This window comes from Giraffa tippelskirchi, chromosome 4 (assembly GCF_054371585.1).
Source record: "Giraffa tippelskirchi isolate mGirTip1 chromosome 4, T2T-mGirTip1v1.2.pri, whole genome shotgun sequence".
Classification (NCBI taxonomy): domain Eukaryota; kingdom Metazoa; phylum Chordata; class Mammalia; order Artiodactyla; family Giraffidae; genus Giraffa; species Giraffa tippelskirchi.
The window spans coordinates 144592933-144606186 of record NC_137278.1 but is presented as its reverse complement, the minus strand read 5'-3'; the positions used below and the strand labels follow the sequence as shown (position 1 = coordinate 144606186).

Below are 13254 nucleotides of genomic sequence, written 5' to 3'. Positions count from 1 at the left end.
GCAGAATTTCTGAGTTTTTCCTAAATTCCACCTAGGAACCTTTAATAAAGAGTGAAACCTAACCTTTTGGTGGCATGGAATTGTTTGAGAATTTAACGATAAAAGTGTGCGTCTCCCAAAAAACTCCTTACTCAATAAACTCTACCTACAATTTCAGGACATCCACAGACCCTCCTGATGCCCATTCTCAAGTTAAAAACTCTGTTTTTAGGTGATGATCTTCCTGGTGGAAAATATAGAAAGAAAAATGGAAAATAAGGTAGACCCTTCTGATTGCTTCAAATATCGCTAAATCAAAGAAAATACATCTTGTGGGTGATGAGTGACCCTGAATTAGTTCTATCGATGACATCTATGCACACAGATTACAAGTCAATGCTAAGAGCATTAGCTGAGGAGATGGGGAGATTCTGGGCTGCCTCAAATTATTGAAAATAAGCAGTGTATATGTAAATTAATAATAATGGTAATAATGGTCATGCCTCTCTATGGCTTTATTCATAAGGAAAGCTCATCTAAGACTTCTGGGAGAGAAACAACTGTAAGAAAGTTTGCTATAGAAACCAGGTGGAGAGAAGAGATGATGGGGTTCCATTCACAGACAGGCAAGATGCAGTGGCAGAGCCTTCAAGCTCCCCGCTCCCCCCAGAAATCTATCGGTGCCCCCAGTTTCTGATATGAACAGTTGATGTTTCCCACATTTTACATAAAGTACTAGACAAACACAATTTTGAAACAAACCCTCAGATGATTGTCTTTGAAACCCTTCCCATACAGGCATATTGGGACCTGCCACTGTCACATACTGTAAGTTGAACCCACAACCCTCAGCCATTGGCCCCAGACCTCTTATGAAGATCAGTCATTCTCTATTAGCCCTGCCCTCAGAGGAAGAGCTGTAAGGAGGCAAGCCAGGGCCCAGCTCCCAGATTCCAGCTAACAAATGCATTCCAAGAGGAAAGAATTCACACAGAGAAAAACATTGTTTTCCAGTAGAAACCATTGAGACCTCTCTGGCTCCCTTCATAAAACTCAGAAGAATCTAAGCTAACAAGGGTTTCATTCGGGGACCCCAGGATTGATTAATAAACAGCTCACCTCAAGTGGAAAAGGAAGCACAAAGAGTTGAAAAATGAAAATATACCCTGCAGAAAAGCTACCATCCTTATTCTTTGGTTCTGACCTACCGAGGCATGGTGCCTTCCATTGTCTCTGGTTTGTTTGAATGCTGTAACATCAAATAACCATTTGGCACTGGGTGAGCTTGACGTTTCAAAAACGAAGATATTTTAGACTTCTAAATAAGTTGTCCTACTGGTTGTAAACCACAGAGTACAATGTGTGATGGCCATCTTCCATCTCACTTATTATTTGAAGTGTCATTTTTTTGTTCCTGTCCATAGGTCTTAAGAAGGGTAAGAACATGTGGTAAGTGGATATACCTGGGAAACACTAAGAATAAATGCTAGTAGAAAAATAGATGCCTTTTATCATGAATTCCTATCTCTGAGGCGCTACAAGAATATGAAACACAATGGAAGTTTGTTAGCATATAAATAAATTGGCTCTTTACCCTTCCAAACAAATTTACCAATAAAAATGGACAATTTTATGAACATTTTTAATGGTGGTCTTATACCGTTTACCTTTGGATTTCTTTGTGAATGTTATAGTTCAGTGAATATATTGAAATACGGACAAGGAAAGTGAAAGTGAAGTCGCTCAGTTGTGTCGGATTCTTTGTGACCCCATGGTGCCAGGCTCCTCTGTCCATGGGATTTTCCAGGCAAGAATACTGGAGTGGGCTGCTATTTCCTTCTCCAGGGGATCTTCCCAACCCAGGGATCGAACCCGGATCTCCCGTGCTGTAGGCAGACGCTTTTACCATCTGAGCCACCAGGGAAGTCCATGGACAAGGAAATCAAATGGTATTTGGGATTTGCTTTAAAACACTGCAGAAAAGGAAAATGTGTGTGGTGGATAAAGCAAGAATGACAAGTTGTAGATAATTGTTAAAGTTGGGTGATAGATCCATGGGAGTTCACAATACTTTTGTATTTACTTAAAATTTCTAAATTAAAAGAAAAGTGAAAGACATGGAAATTTTCCAGTGATAAAGAACTAACATAAAAACACTCCTTAGAGTGTGGAGAAAAGGGAACCCTTCTAAACTGTTGGTGAGAATGCCACTATGGACAACAGTATGCAGGTTCCTTAAAAAACTAAAAATGGAAATACCATGTGATCCAGTAATCCTACTCCAGGACATATATCTGGAAAAGACAAAAAAACTTTAATTCAAAAAAGATACATGCACTTCAGTATTCATAGCAGCACTATTTACACAAGCCAAGCAAAGTGTCCATCAACAGACAACTAGCTTAAGAAGTTGTGGCACATATATAGAGAAAGAACAGAATAACTCAGCCATAGAAAAAGAACAAAATATTGCCATGTTCAGCCACATGGATGGATCTAGACAATATTGTATTTAGTGAAGTAAGTCAGATAGAGAAAGACAAATATATGACATCACTTGTATGCTATGTCAAAAAAGTGATACAAATGAATCTATATATGAAACAGAAACAGACTCACAGACATTGAAAATAAATTTATGGTTACCAAAGGGGAAAGAGAGGGGGAAGGGATATATTAGTGGTATGGGATTAACAGATGCAAAAAATTGTGTATAAAATAGATAAGCAACAAGAATTTACTACTATATAGCCCAAAGAACTGTATTCAGTATCTTGTAACAACCCATAATGGAAAATAATCTGAAATATGTGTATATATCTGAATCGCTTTGTTGTACACCTGAGACTCCTTAAGCTAACTGGAAGACATGCAAAAAAGGAAGGTATAACCCATCTTGCTGGTACATTTTGGTTAAAATGAAAAACAGATTGCTGTGCTTCTATTCTAACAAAATTGAGGTGTCAATAAATGAAGATGTCAATGTAAATGGCCCTCAAAATTCTCTGTACTTTGTTTAGTCAAACTGAAAATGAGGCAGGGGAGAGAAGGAGAAATAAAAGAAGTGTGTAGAGTGTGGGGTGGTCCGGTCTAGCTGTCCCATGAGAAAAGTGAGGCCACAGGGAAGGGTGTTAGGAGATATAATTGATGGGAGAGAATCAGCAAAGTTCAGCTCAAAAGTAGGAAGGGTGTCCCAGAGAAAGAACACAGAGAAAATGAGCAAGAAGCCAGGGAGGGATGCAGGGAGTTGAAAACATAGGGCCATCGGAAACAGAGAGGAGAAAACCTTCCAGCTCCTCCCAAAGAGATTTCACACTAGCTTCTGCTCAATTCCACTTCAGAAATTAAAATAACCCCCCACTCTGTGGTGACATCCACTCCTGGGAATGGAACCCAGTACTTTGTCAACTCACATAAGGAAGATATTACTGAGTTGAGACAAATCCCTCAGAAAGTAGTTCACTCTCTCATTCTCATGGAGCTTAGATAGAGGGGCTCAAGAAGCTTAGTTACTTAACCTGTGTTGAGAAACAGGATCCAGATGCTCTGGAGATTAATTAAAAGGGCCCACTCCAAGATTCACGAAGAAAGGCTAAATCTTGCTAGGGCCTGGAAACTCAAAACAAGTGCCTGTCCAGGACATGACATGGTGCAGAGGAGGCAGAGATGGAATGTGAGTGGAGATTATGTACCTCTGGGTGCACTTAGCTATTGCACCACAAAGGATGCTAAAAACTTAGCTCCTTAGGGAAAAACACTGAAGATGAAGAAGAGCCCTGCTGCTTCCAGGACTCCTTGATATCTCCTTGCACAAAGCATTCTCCTGCCAAAAACCAAAGGAGGAGAAATGTAGAGCTGCCAGTGTTTCTAGTCGAGACAGGTTCTGAGCTAACTAACGTGCCAATGGAAATCTGTTTTTCTGTCCATGAGTTGTCTGCGAGGCATGGAGTGGAATGTGGGCCAAAGTGCTGTACCTCTGTGTCCCCACCTTCTATGTGCCATGTTGCCAAACACCAAAATACTACTCCCTGTCCAGACCACCCCTTCAGACGACACTCAAAGGATAGTCCTACTATTATTTGTTCATTTATTTCATCAAGCCAAAATGTTTAGAAGAGAGTTGTGGCATCAGATTAGTAAGTTTGAGCACCACAAGGGACCAAAAGAGCTCTCATAAACATTCTCTATGTCCCTGGAGAAATGCTACCAAGTAAGGTCTTTCTGTATGAACAGAACAAAATGGAAATTTAAAGAATTTTAAGTGTAAGTTCAGTACAGCTCAATCACAAAGTCGTGTACACCTCTTTGCGACCCCATGAACCGCAGCATGCCAGGCCTCTCTGTCCATCACCAACTCCCAGAGTTTACTCAAACTCATGTCCATTGAGTTGGTGATGCCATCCAACCATCTCATCCTCTGTCATCCCCTTCTCCTCCTGCCTTCAATCTTTCCCAGCATCAGAGTCTTTTCCAATGAGTCAGTTCTTCACATCAGGTGGCCAAAGTATTGGAGTTTCAGCTTCAACATCAATCCTTTCAATGAATGTTCAGGACTGATTTCCTTCAGGATGGACTGGTTGGATCTCCTTGCAGTCCAAGGGACTCTCAAGAGTCTTCTCCAACACCACAGTTCAAAAGCATCAATTCTCCGGTGCTCAGCTTTCTTTATAGTCCAACTCTCTCCCATTCATACATGACTACTGGAAAAAGCATAGCTTTGACTAGACAGACATTCGTTGGCAAAGTAATGTCTCTGCTTTTTAGTATGCTCTCTAGGTTGGTCATGGCTTTTCTTCCAAGGAGCAAGCATCTTTTAATTTCATGACTGCAGTCACCATCTACAGTGATTTTGGAGCCCCCCAAAATAAAGTCAGCCACTGTTTCCACTGCATCCCCATCTGTTCTCCATGAAGTGGTGGGACCAGATGCCATGATCTTAGTTTCTGAATGTTGAGTTTTAAGCCAACTTTTTCATTCTCCTCTTTCACTTTCATCAACAGGCTCTTTAGTTCTTCACTTTCTGCCATAAGGGTGGTATCATCTGCATATCTGAGGTTACTAATATTTCACCCAGCAATCTTGATTCCATCTTGTGCTTCATCCAGTCCAGCATGCTTCCCTGGTGGCTCAGAGATTAAAGCATCTGCCTGCAATGCGGGAGACCTGGGTTCAACCCCCCTGGGTTGGAAAGATCCCCTGGAGAAGGAAATGGCAACCCACTCTAGTATTCTTGCCTGGAAAATCCCGTGGACAGAGGAGCCTGGTGGGCTACAGTCCACAGGGTAGCAAAGAGTCGGACATGACTGAGCAACTTCACTTTCACTCTGCATATAAGTTAAATAAGCATGGTGACAATATACAGCCTTGACGTACTCCTTTTCCTATTTGGAACCAGTCTGTTGTTCTATGTCCAGTTCTAACTGTTGCTTCTTGACCTGCAAACAGATTTCACAGAAGGCAGGTAAAGTGGTCTGGTATTCTCATCTCTTGAAGAATTTTCCACAGTTTGTTATGATCCACATAGTCAAAGGCTTTGGCATAGTTAATAAAGTAGATGTCTTTCTGGAACTCTCTTGCTTTTTCAATGATCCAATGGATGTTGGCAATTTGATCTCTGGTTCCTCTGCCTTTTCTAAAACCAGCTTGAACACCTGGAAGTTCATGATTCACGTATTGCTGAAGCATGGCTTGGAGGATTTTGAGCATTATTTTGCTACCGTGTGAGATGAGTGCAATTGTGAGGTAGTTTGAGCATTGCCTTTCTTTGGGATTGGAATGAAAACTGACCTTTTCCAGTCCTGTGGCCACTGCTGAGTTTTCCAAATTGGCTGGCATATTGAGTGCAGCACTTTCACAGCATCATCTTTTAGGAAATGGCTCAACTGGAATTCCATCATCTTCACTAGCTTTGTTCATAGTGATGCTTCCTAAGGCTCACTTGACTTCACATCCCAGGATGTCTGGCTCTAGGTGAGTGATCACACCTCTGTGATTATCTGAGTCATGAAGATCTTTTTTGTATAGTTCTGTGTATTCTTGTCACCTCTTCTTAATATCTTCTGCTTCTGTTAGGTCCATATCATTTCTGTCCTTTATTGTGCCCATCTTTGCATGAAAAGTTCTCTTAGTATCTCTAATATTCTTGAAGAGATCTCTAGTCTTTCCCATTTTATTGTTTTCATCTATTTCTTTGCATTGATCACCGAGGAAGGCTTTCTTATCCCTCCTTGCTATTCTTTGGAACTCTGAATTCAAATGAGTATATCTTTCCTTTTCTCCTTTGCCTTTCACTTCTCTTCTTTTCATAGCTATTTGTAAGGCCTCCTCAGACAACTATTTTGCCTTTTTTGCATTCCTTTTCCTTGGGGATGGTCTTGATCACTGCTGCCTGTACAATGTCACAAACCTCCGTGCATAGTTCATCAGGCACTCTGTCTATCAGATCTAATTCTTTGAATCTGTTTGTCACTTCCACTGTATAATCGTAAGGGATTTGATTTAGGTCCTCCTGAATGGTCTAGTGGTTTTCCCTACTTTCTTCAATTTAAGTCTGAATGTGGCAATAAGGAGTTCATGATCTGAGTCACAGTCAGCTCCTGGTCTTGTTTTTGCTGACTGTATAGACCTTCTTCATCTTTGACTGCAAAGGATATAATCAATCTGATGTCAGTGTTGACCATCTGGTGATGTCCATGTGTAGAGTCTTCTCTTGTGTTGTTGGAAGTGGGTGTTTGCTATGACCAGTGCATTCTCTTGGCAAAACTCTATCAGCCTTTGCCTTGCTTCATTCTGTACTTCAAGGACACATTTGCCTGTTACTCCAGTTATTTCTTGACTTCCTACTTTTGCATTCCAGTCCCCTATGATGAAAAGGACATCTTTTTTGAGTGTTAGTTCTAGAAGGTCTGGTAGGTCTTCATAGAACCTTTCAACTTCAGCTTCTTCAGCATTACTGGCTGGGGCATAGACTTGGATTACTGTGATATTGCATGGTTTGCCTTGGAAATGAACAGAGATCATTCTGTTATTTTTGAGATTGTATCCAAGTACTGGATTTCGGACTCTTTTGTTAACTATGATGGCTACTCCATTTCTTCTAAGGGATTCTTGCCCATAGTAGTAGATATAATGGTCATCTGAGTTAAATTCACCCATTTCAGTCCATTTTCGTTCACTGATTCCTAAAATGCTGATGTTCATTCTTGCCATCTCCTGTTTGACCACTTCCAATTTGCCTTGATTCATGGACCTAACATTCCATGTTCCTATGCAATATTGCTCTTTACAGCGTTGGACTTTACTTCCATCACCAGTCACATCCACAACTGGGTGTTGTTTTTGCTTTGGCTCCATCTCTTCATTCTTTCTGGAGTTAGTACTCCACTGATCTCCAGTAGTATACTGGGCACCTACCGAGCCGGGGAGTTCATGTTTCAGTGTCCTATCTTTTTGCCTTTTCATACTGTTCATGGGAATCTCAAGGCAAGAATCCTGAAGTGGTTGGCCATTGCCTTCTCCAGTGGACCACATTTTGTCAGAACTCTCCACCATGACCTGTCTGTTCTGGGTGGCCCTACATGGCATGGCTCATAATTTCACTGAGTTAGACAAGGCTGTGGTCCATGTGATCAGATTGGTTAGTTTTCTGTGATTGTGGTTTTCATTCTGTCTGCCCTCTGATGGAGAAGGATAGGAGGCTTATGGAAGCTTCCTGATGGGAAAGACTGACTGAGGGGGAAATTGGGTCTTGTTCTGATGGGTGGGGTGTTCAGTAAATCTTTAATCCAACTTTCTGTTGATGGGCGTGGCTGTGTTTCCTCCCTGTTGTTTGACTTGAAGCCAAACTCTGGTGGAGGTAATGAAGATAATAACCTCCACCATAGTGTAAGTTACCTATGGGTAAAAAAATTTTTTAAGTGTTCAGTCTGATTAATTTTTACAGACATATACACTCAGATCAAGATATAGGATATCTCTGTCACCCCATGATATTCCCTCATGCTCCTTATAAGTCAGTGAAAGAAAGTAAAGTTTCTCAGTCTTGTCTGACTCTTTGTGACCCCATGGACTATACAGTCCATGGAATTCTCTAGGCCAGAATACTGGAGTGGGTAACCTTTCCCTTCTCCAGGGGATCTTCCCAACCCAGGGATCGAACCCAGGTCTCCCACATTGCAGGCGAATTCTTTATCAGCTGAGCCACAAGGGAAGCCCAAGTATACCGGAGTGGGTAGCCTATCCCTTTTCCAGTGGATCTTCCCAACCCAGGAATCAAACCAGGGTCTTCTGCACTGCAGGTAGATTCGATTGAGACCTTATAAGTCAACAATCTCTCAAAAGTTACTATTAATCTGACATCTATATCAATTCTCAAACTTCATGTAAATAGAATCATGCAGTATGTACTTACAGAATGTACTCTTGTCTTACGCTTCTTTTTTTAAATTGGTGTATAATTGCTTTACAATGTCGTGTTAGTTTCTGCTGTACAATGAAGTGAATCAGCTCTATGTACACATATATGCCCTTGCTCTTGGACTTCCCTTCCACCATCACATTCCACCCATCTAGGTCATCACAGAGCACCGAGCTGAGCTCCCTGTGCTATACAGCAGATTCCTACTAGCTATCCGTTTTACACATGGTAGTGTATATATCTCAACCCTAATCTCCCAATTCAGCCCACCCTCTCCTTCCCACTCTGTGTCCACATGTCCATTCTCTATGTCTACATCTCTATTCCTGCCCTGGAAATAGGTTCATCTGTACCATAACCATGGGCTTTATCCATGATGCATGCGTGTAGCAGTAATTCATTTCTTTTTTTTATCACTGTATGGTATTCCATTGTATAAAATTTGCAGTTTATTTAGCCATTGTACTATGGTTGAGCAGCTCAGTTGTTTATGGTTTGGGGTTATTAGAATAAAACTTTTATGGATGACTCTCCAGGGTCACAGACAGAAGGAGAGTCACTGTGTGAGACATTTCTCCACTTCCCAGGCTCCCTTGCTGGCCCATGACCCCACAGGTTATCTGCCCTAGCCAACAGTAGACTCTCTCCAGCTTACAGTGGGAGAAATTTCATCAAGTTCTCAACTGAGTCAATGGGCCAATAGAGGTGCCATTAGTCAGCTCATGTGGGGTCTGAGGCTTATACATTAAGGGGATATTTAATAGAAAAAAATATAAAATTTCAAATATATAATTAGTTACCAAAGAGAGTATGTATTTGTGAGAAATAATGAGAAGGTAAATCACAATAAACTACAAATATTATAAGGATAAGTAACAAACATTACAAAATCTAGAATAATTAATAATTGCCTGAATAACCAATTGCCTGACACACTCTAATATTTTTGATTGTCTATTTGTGGGAGACAGAAAATAGTCCCCAAAGATATTCACATCCAATCCCTGGAATGTATAAATATGTTTCCTTAAATGGCAGAAGAGTCTTTGCAGGTGTGATTAAGTGTACACACCTTGAGATGGGAAAGATTACACAGAATTATCCACGTGGACTCGATCGAATCACAGGAATCCCTAAAAATCAGAGACACTTTCCTGGGTTTAATCAGAGAAAGAGATGTGGTGATGGAAAAAAGTCAGATGCTACACTGCTGGCTTTGAAGATGGAAGAAGTTGTTCCCATGAGCCAAAGAAGGCAAATGGCAGCTAGAAACTGCAAGAAGCAAGGAAGCTGACTCATCCCTACAGCCTACTGCAAACACTCTGGTTTTAAGTGTGACAACTGATTTTGGATTTTGGACATCCAAAGCTGTAAAATAATAAATTTTGTATTGTTCAAGCCACCAAGTTTATGGTACTGTTACGGCAGCAATAAAAAATGTACTATATTCCTCACGTGACAATGATTTTGTAATGACAGTTTTCATATACAGAACAATGGTAGAAGAAGGAGGAGGGGAAAAGGAGGGGAAGAAGAAGAGGAGGAGGAAGAGGAATGAGAAAGAAGAGGAGCAGGAGCAGGGGTGGGAAGGAAGAGGAGGAGAGGAAGAAAGGCGGAGGGAAGTAGGAGGAAGAGGGGAGAGGGAGGAGGAGGATGGGGAGGGGGGAAATGAAATTTTTTTTCATTAGTTGTCAAATAACCCTTTATTCAATTATTTCCCTTTGGTGGTCAAATAACCCTTTGGTAAATTATTTCTCTTAGTTCTTAACTAACAGGGCATTGCACTATGCCACTGTTGATGTCATCTATGATGTCTCAAGGGTGACAGCCATCAACATTGCAGCCCAGGTGGAGTTGAGGGGGCAGGGGAGGAGGAGGGAGAGGAAGCAGGGAGGGAGAAGAAGAGGAGGTGAAGAAAGCTTCTAGGGAATTCCCTGGTGGTCCAGTAGTTAGGACTCAGTGCTTTCAATGTGGTGGCCCAGGTTTGACCTCTGATTGGGAAACCAAGATCCTGCAAGCAGTGTAGCACCCTTAAATTTTTTTAATTAAGAAAAAAAAATTTATATTATAGGACAGACGAGTGGAATTTGCAGATATTATGCTGACATGTTCTGTCAGAATCTCTCCAAACTGTTCTTCGCATGAAGTTAGAGATCCCTAAAAAAATTTTTAAAAAAAGAAAAAGAAAGGTTTTATAAACATTCTTGCACATGTCCTTCAGACATTCCTCTTGAGTATAAACCTAAGGATGAAATTCCTGAATCATACCATAGGTTTATATGTAACCAAACAGTTTCTCAAAGTTGTACCATTCTACACTCCCACCAGTAACATATGAGAGTTCCTATTTTCTCCACACTCTCACCCTCACTGAGAATTGTCAATCCTTTTCATTTTCTCCATGAAAAGGTGCGAACTCATAGTCAAGGTGGCTTTAACATACATTTCCCTGAAGTCTCCTGATGTTATGTATAGATTTGTGTATGGGTATACCATCATATTGGAGTCATTTCCAGATGAGAATAATTTTAAAATTTCATTGCAAGAAAGTGACTATGAAATTAAATACTATGATGCATGCTTACCATCTTTCTATTTTTCCTTTCCTGTGCTACATTGCCACCTTTCTATTTTGTTCAATAAATATTTGTCAGTGTCTGGATACTTTGTGTCAGAATGTCAGTGGACAAGCCAGGACTTTCTCACTTCCTCTCTCCCCTCTAGGGTTTTCCTCAGAGCTGAAATCAGTTTAGTTCAGTTCAGTCACTCAGTGGTGTCCGACTCTTTGCGATCGCATGGACTGCAGCATGCCAGGCCTCCCTGTTCATCACCAACTCCCGGAGCTTACTCAAACTCATGTCCATTGAGTCAGTGATGCCATCCAATCATCTCATCCTCTGTCATCCCCTTCTCCTCCCACCTTCAATCTTTCCCAGCATCAGGGCCTTTTCTAATGAGTCAGTTCTTTGCATCAGGTGGCCAAATTGTGTTGTTTCAGCTTCAGCATCAGTCCTTCCAATAAATGTTCAGGACTGATTTCCTTTAGGATGGACTAGTTGGATCTCCTTGCAGTCCAAGGGACTCTCAAGAGTCTTCTCCAACACCACAGTTCAAAAGCATCAATTCTCCAGTGCTCAGCTTTCTTTTTAGTCCAACTCTCCCATCCATACATGACTACTGGAAAAACCATAGCTTTAACTAGATGGAATAGTAAGTGAAAATTAAGGCATGAGAATGTAACAGAAAGCTTTTGGATATTCTCACCAAATCCTCCTTCTCTGAGAAGGATTCCACATGGGTAAAGTTGAATTTATGTAATGTGACCCTGCTTCTTCCGCTGACTTCAACTGACTGGGTAAGAGGGTACACCTAATCCAGAGGGAGGCCATTCATTGGTTGTTGTTGTTTAGTTGCTAAGTCATGTCCAACTCTCTGCAACCTCATGGATTGTAGCCCATGAGGCTTCTCTGTCCATGGGATTCTCCAGGCAAGAGTACTGGAGTGGGTTGCCATTTCTGTCTCCAGGGGATCTTCCCCATCCAGGAATTAAACCTGCATCTCCTACTTGGCAGGCAGATTCTTTACCACTGAGCCACCAGGGAAGCCCATTTATTGGTTGGCGTGAGCCTAAAAGTTTTTCTATCCCTAGCATTTTTAGTTTGAGTATTACAGTATGATCAGTTTACCAGGGACCCTGGAATTGAGAGAACAGACAAAGAGAAGGGCCCAGTGCACAAAGAAGCAGAGAAGCTAATCTATGGAAAGAGTGAGAGGAATAAAGCTGAGAAACCAGAAAAAATCCACATGGATCCCAATAGAGAATAGCTGCCCTGGTCCAAGATTTCTAGTTCCATCTCTTTGGACCCTCAGCAGACTTCATGCCTTTGGTAATGGGAGATACCTTAGTATCTGTTCAAGTGAATTTCCCATTTTTGGTGAAGCTGGTTTGACTATATTTTTGTTACTTGTCCACAGAAGTCATGGACATGTCCAGCTCCTAAAAGGAGGCTAACTCTATGTGGAATGTACCTGCTCCATCCAAACAGTCAGCATCCAGGCTGACCCTGTGAATGCTAAACATCTTTATACTAAATTCAGCAAATATTAGGAAAAGAATCAAACTAGGAAAGCTCTAAAAATAAGAGACTATGGAATCTCCTGTCTAATTTTAGTCTCAATGGCCGTTTTCCTGTTCCTTTCTTCTCTGATCATGGCCAATGTTATCTTCTTTCCTACTTTACCTCGTGTCTTCTGTTATTCCCTTGCTTCAGCCTCATGCCTTTTGAAAACATGCTGTTTTCAGAACACGGACAGTCATAAAGCAAAAGCGTTTTGGTTTGGGGATGATGTATTCTAAACCCTGAGGTGCTGTACTTTTGCATCCTTAACTGTCCCTATGAGATTTGGGGGAACACACAGAAAAAAAAAAGCCTACTGACTAAAGAAAAACAGTGCCTGGGATGAGGTTTATAAATCGTGGAGTTCAAGAACGAGGCAGGCCCTCTGTGAGTCCAGCCCAGTTTTCAGAACTGTGCAGATTACAACTTGATAGAGATTCCACAGACTTGAAACACAAAAGGACTGGAGGATGAAATTTCTTTGCTAAATAAAATGAATAATCTATTGATTAAAAGAATAGGAAATGAAAGTTAAAAAAATAGAATAATAACCTCAAATATTAAGAAAAGTGCTCTTTCAAACTATTTAAAGACTTTAGCAATCTAGCTGTGTGACCCAGGCATTTATTTAGAAGACATCACAGCTCAGCTCTGTATTATATGAAATCATTAATATTTTACACAACAGTCCCGCTCAACATTTATAAAATGTAAAAATACCAAATACAAAATTGCCCTAAG

The 13254-nt window shown here is 41.0% G+C and overlaps 2 long non-coding RNA genes and 1 other non-coding gene across 4 annotated transcripts in view; all 3 read right to left on the bottom strand.

The window, feature by feature from the left end:
* LOC145545382 (uncharacterized) overlaps window positions 1-13254 on the bottom strand; it is a 179681-nt gene that overhangs the window by 145536 nt on the left and 20891 nt on the right. The gene's annotated exons all lie outside the window — the stretch shown is intronic.
* LOC145545383 (uncharacterized) lies at window positions 6165-11127 on the bottom strand. Its single transcript, XR_014082039.1, has 2 exons — window positions 9839-11127; window positions 6165-8173 (listed from the first exon to the last, which is right to left on the bottom strand). It is a non-coding gene; the product is annotated as an uncharacterized LOC145545383 (long non-coding RNA).
* LOC145504103 (small nucleolar RNA SNORA44) lies at window positions 10459-10566 on the bottom strand. Its single transcript, XR_014052082.1, has one exon. It is a non-coding gene; the product is annotated as a small nucleolar RNA SNORA44 (small nucleolar RNA).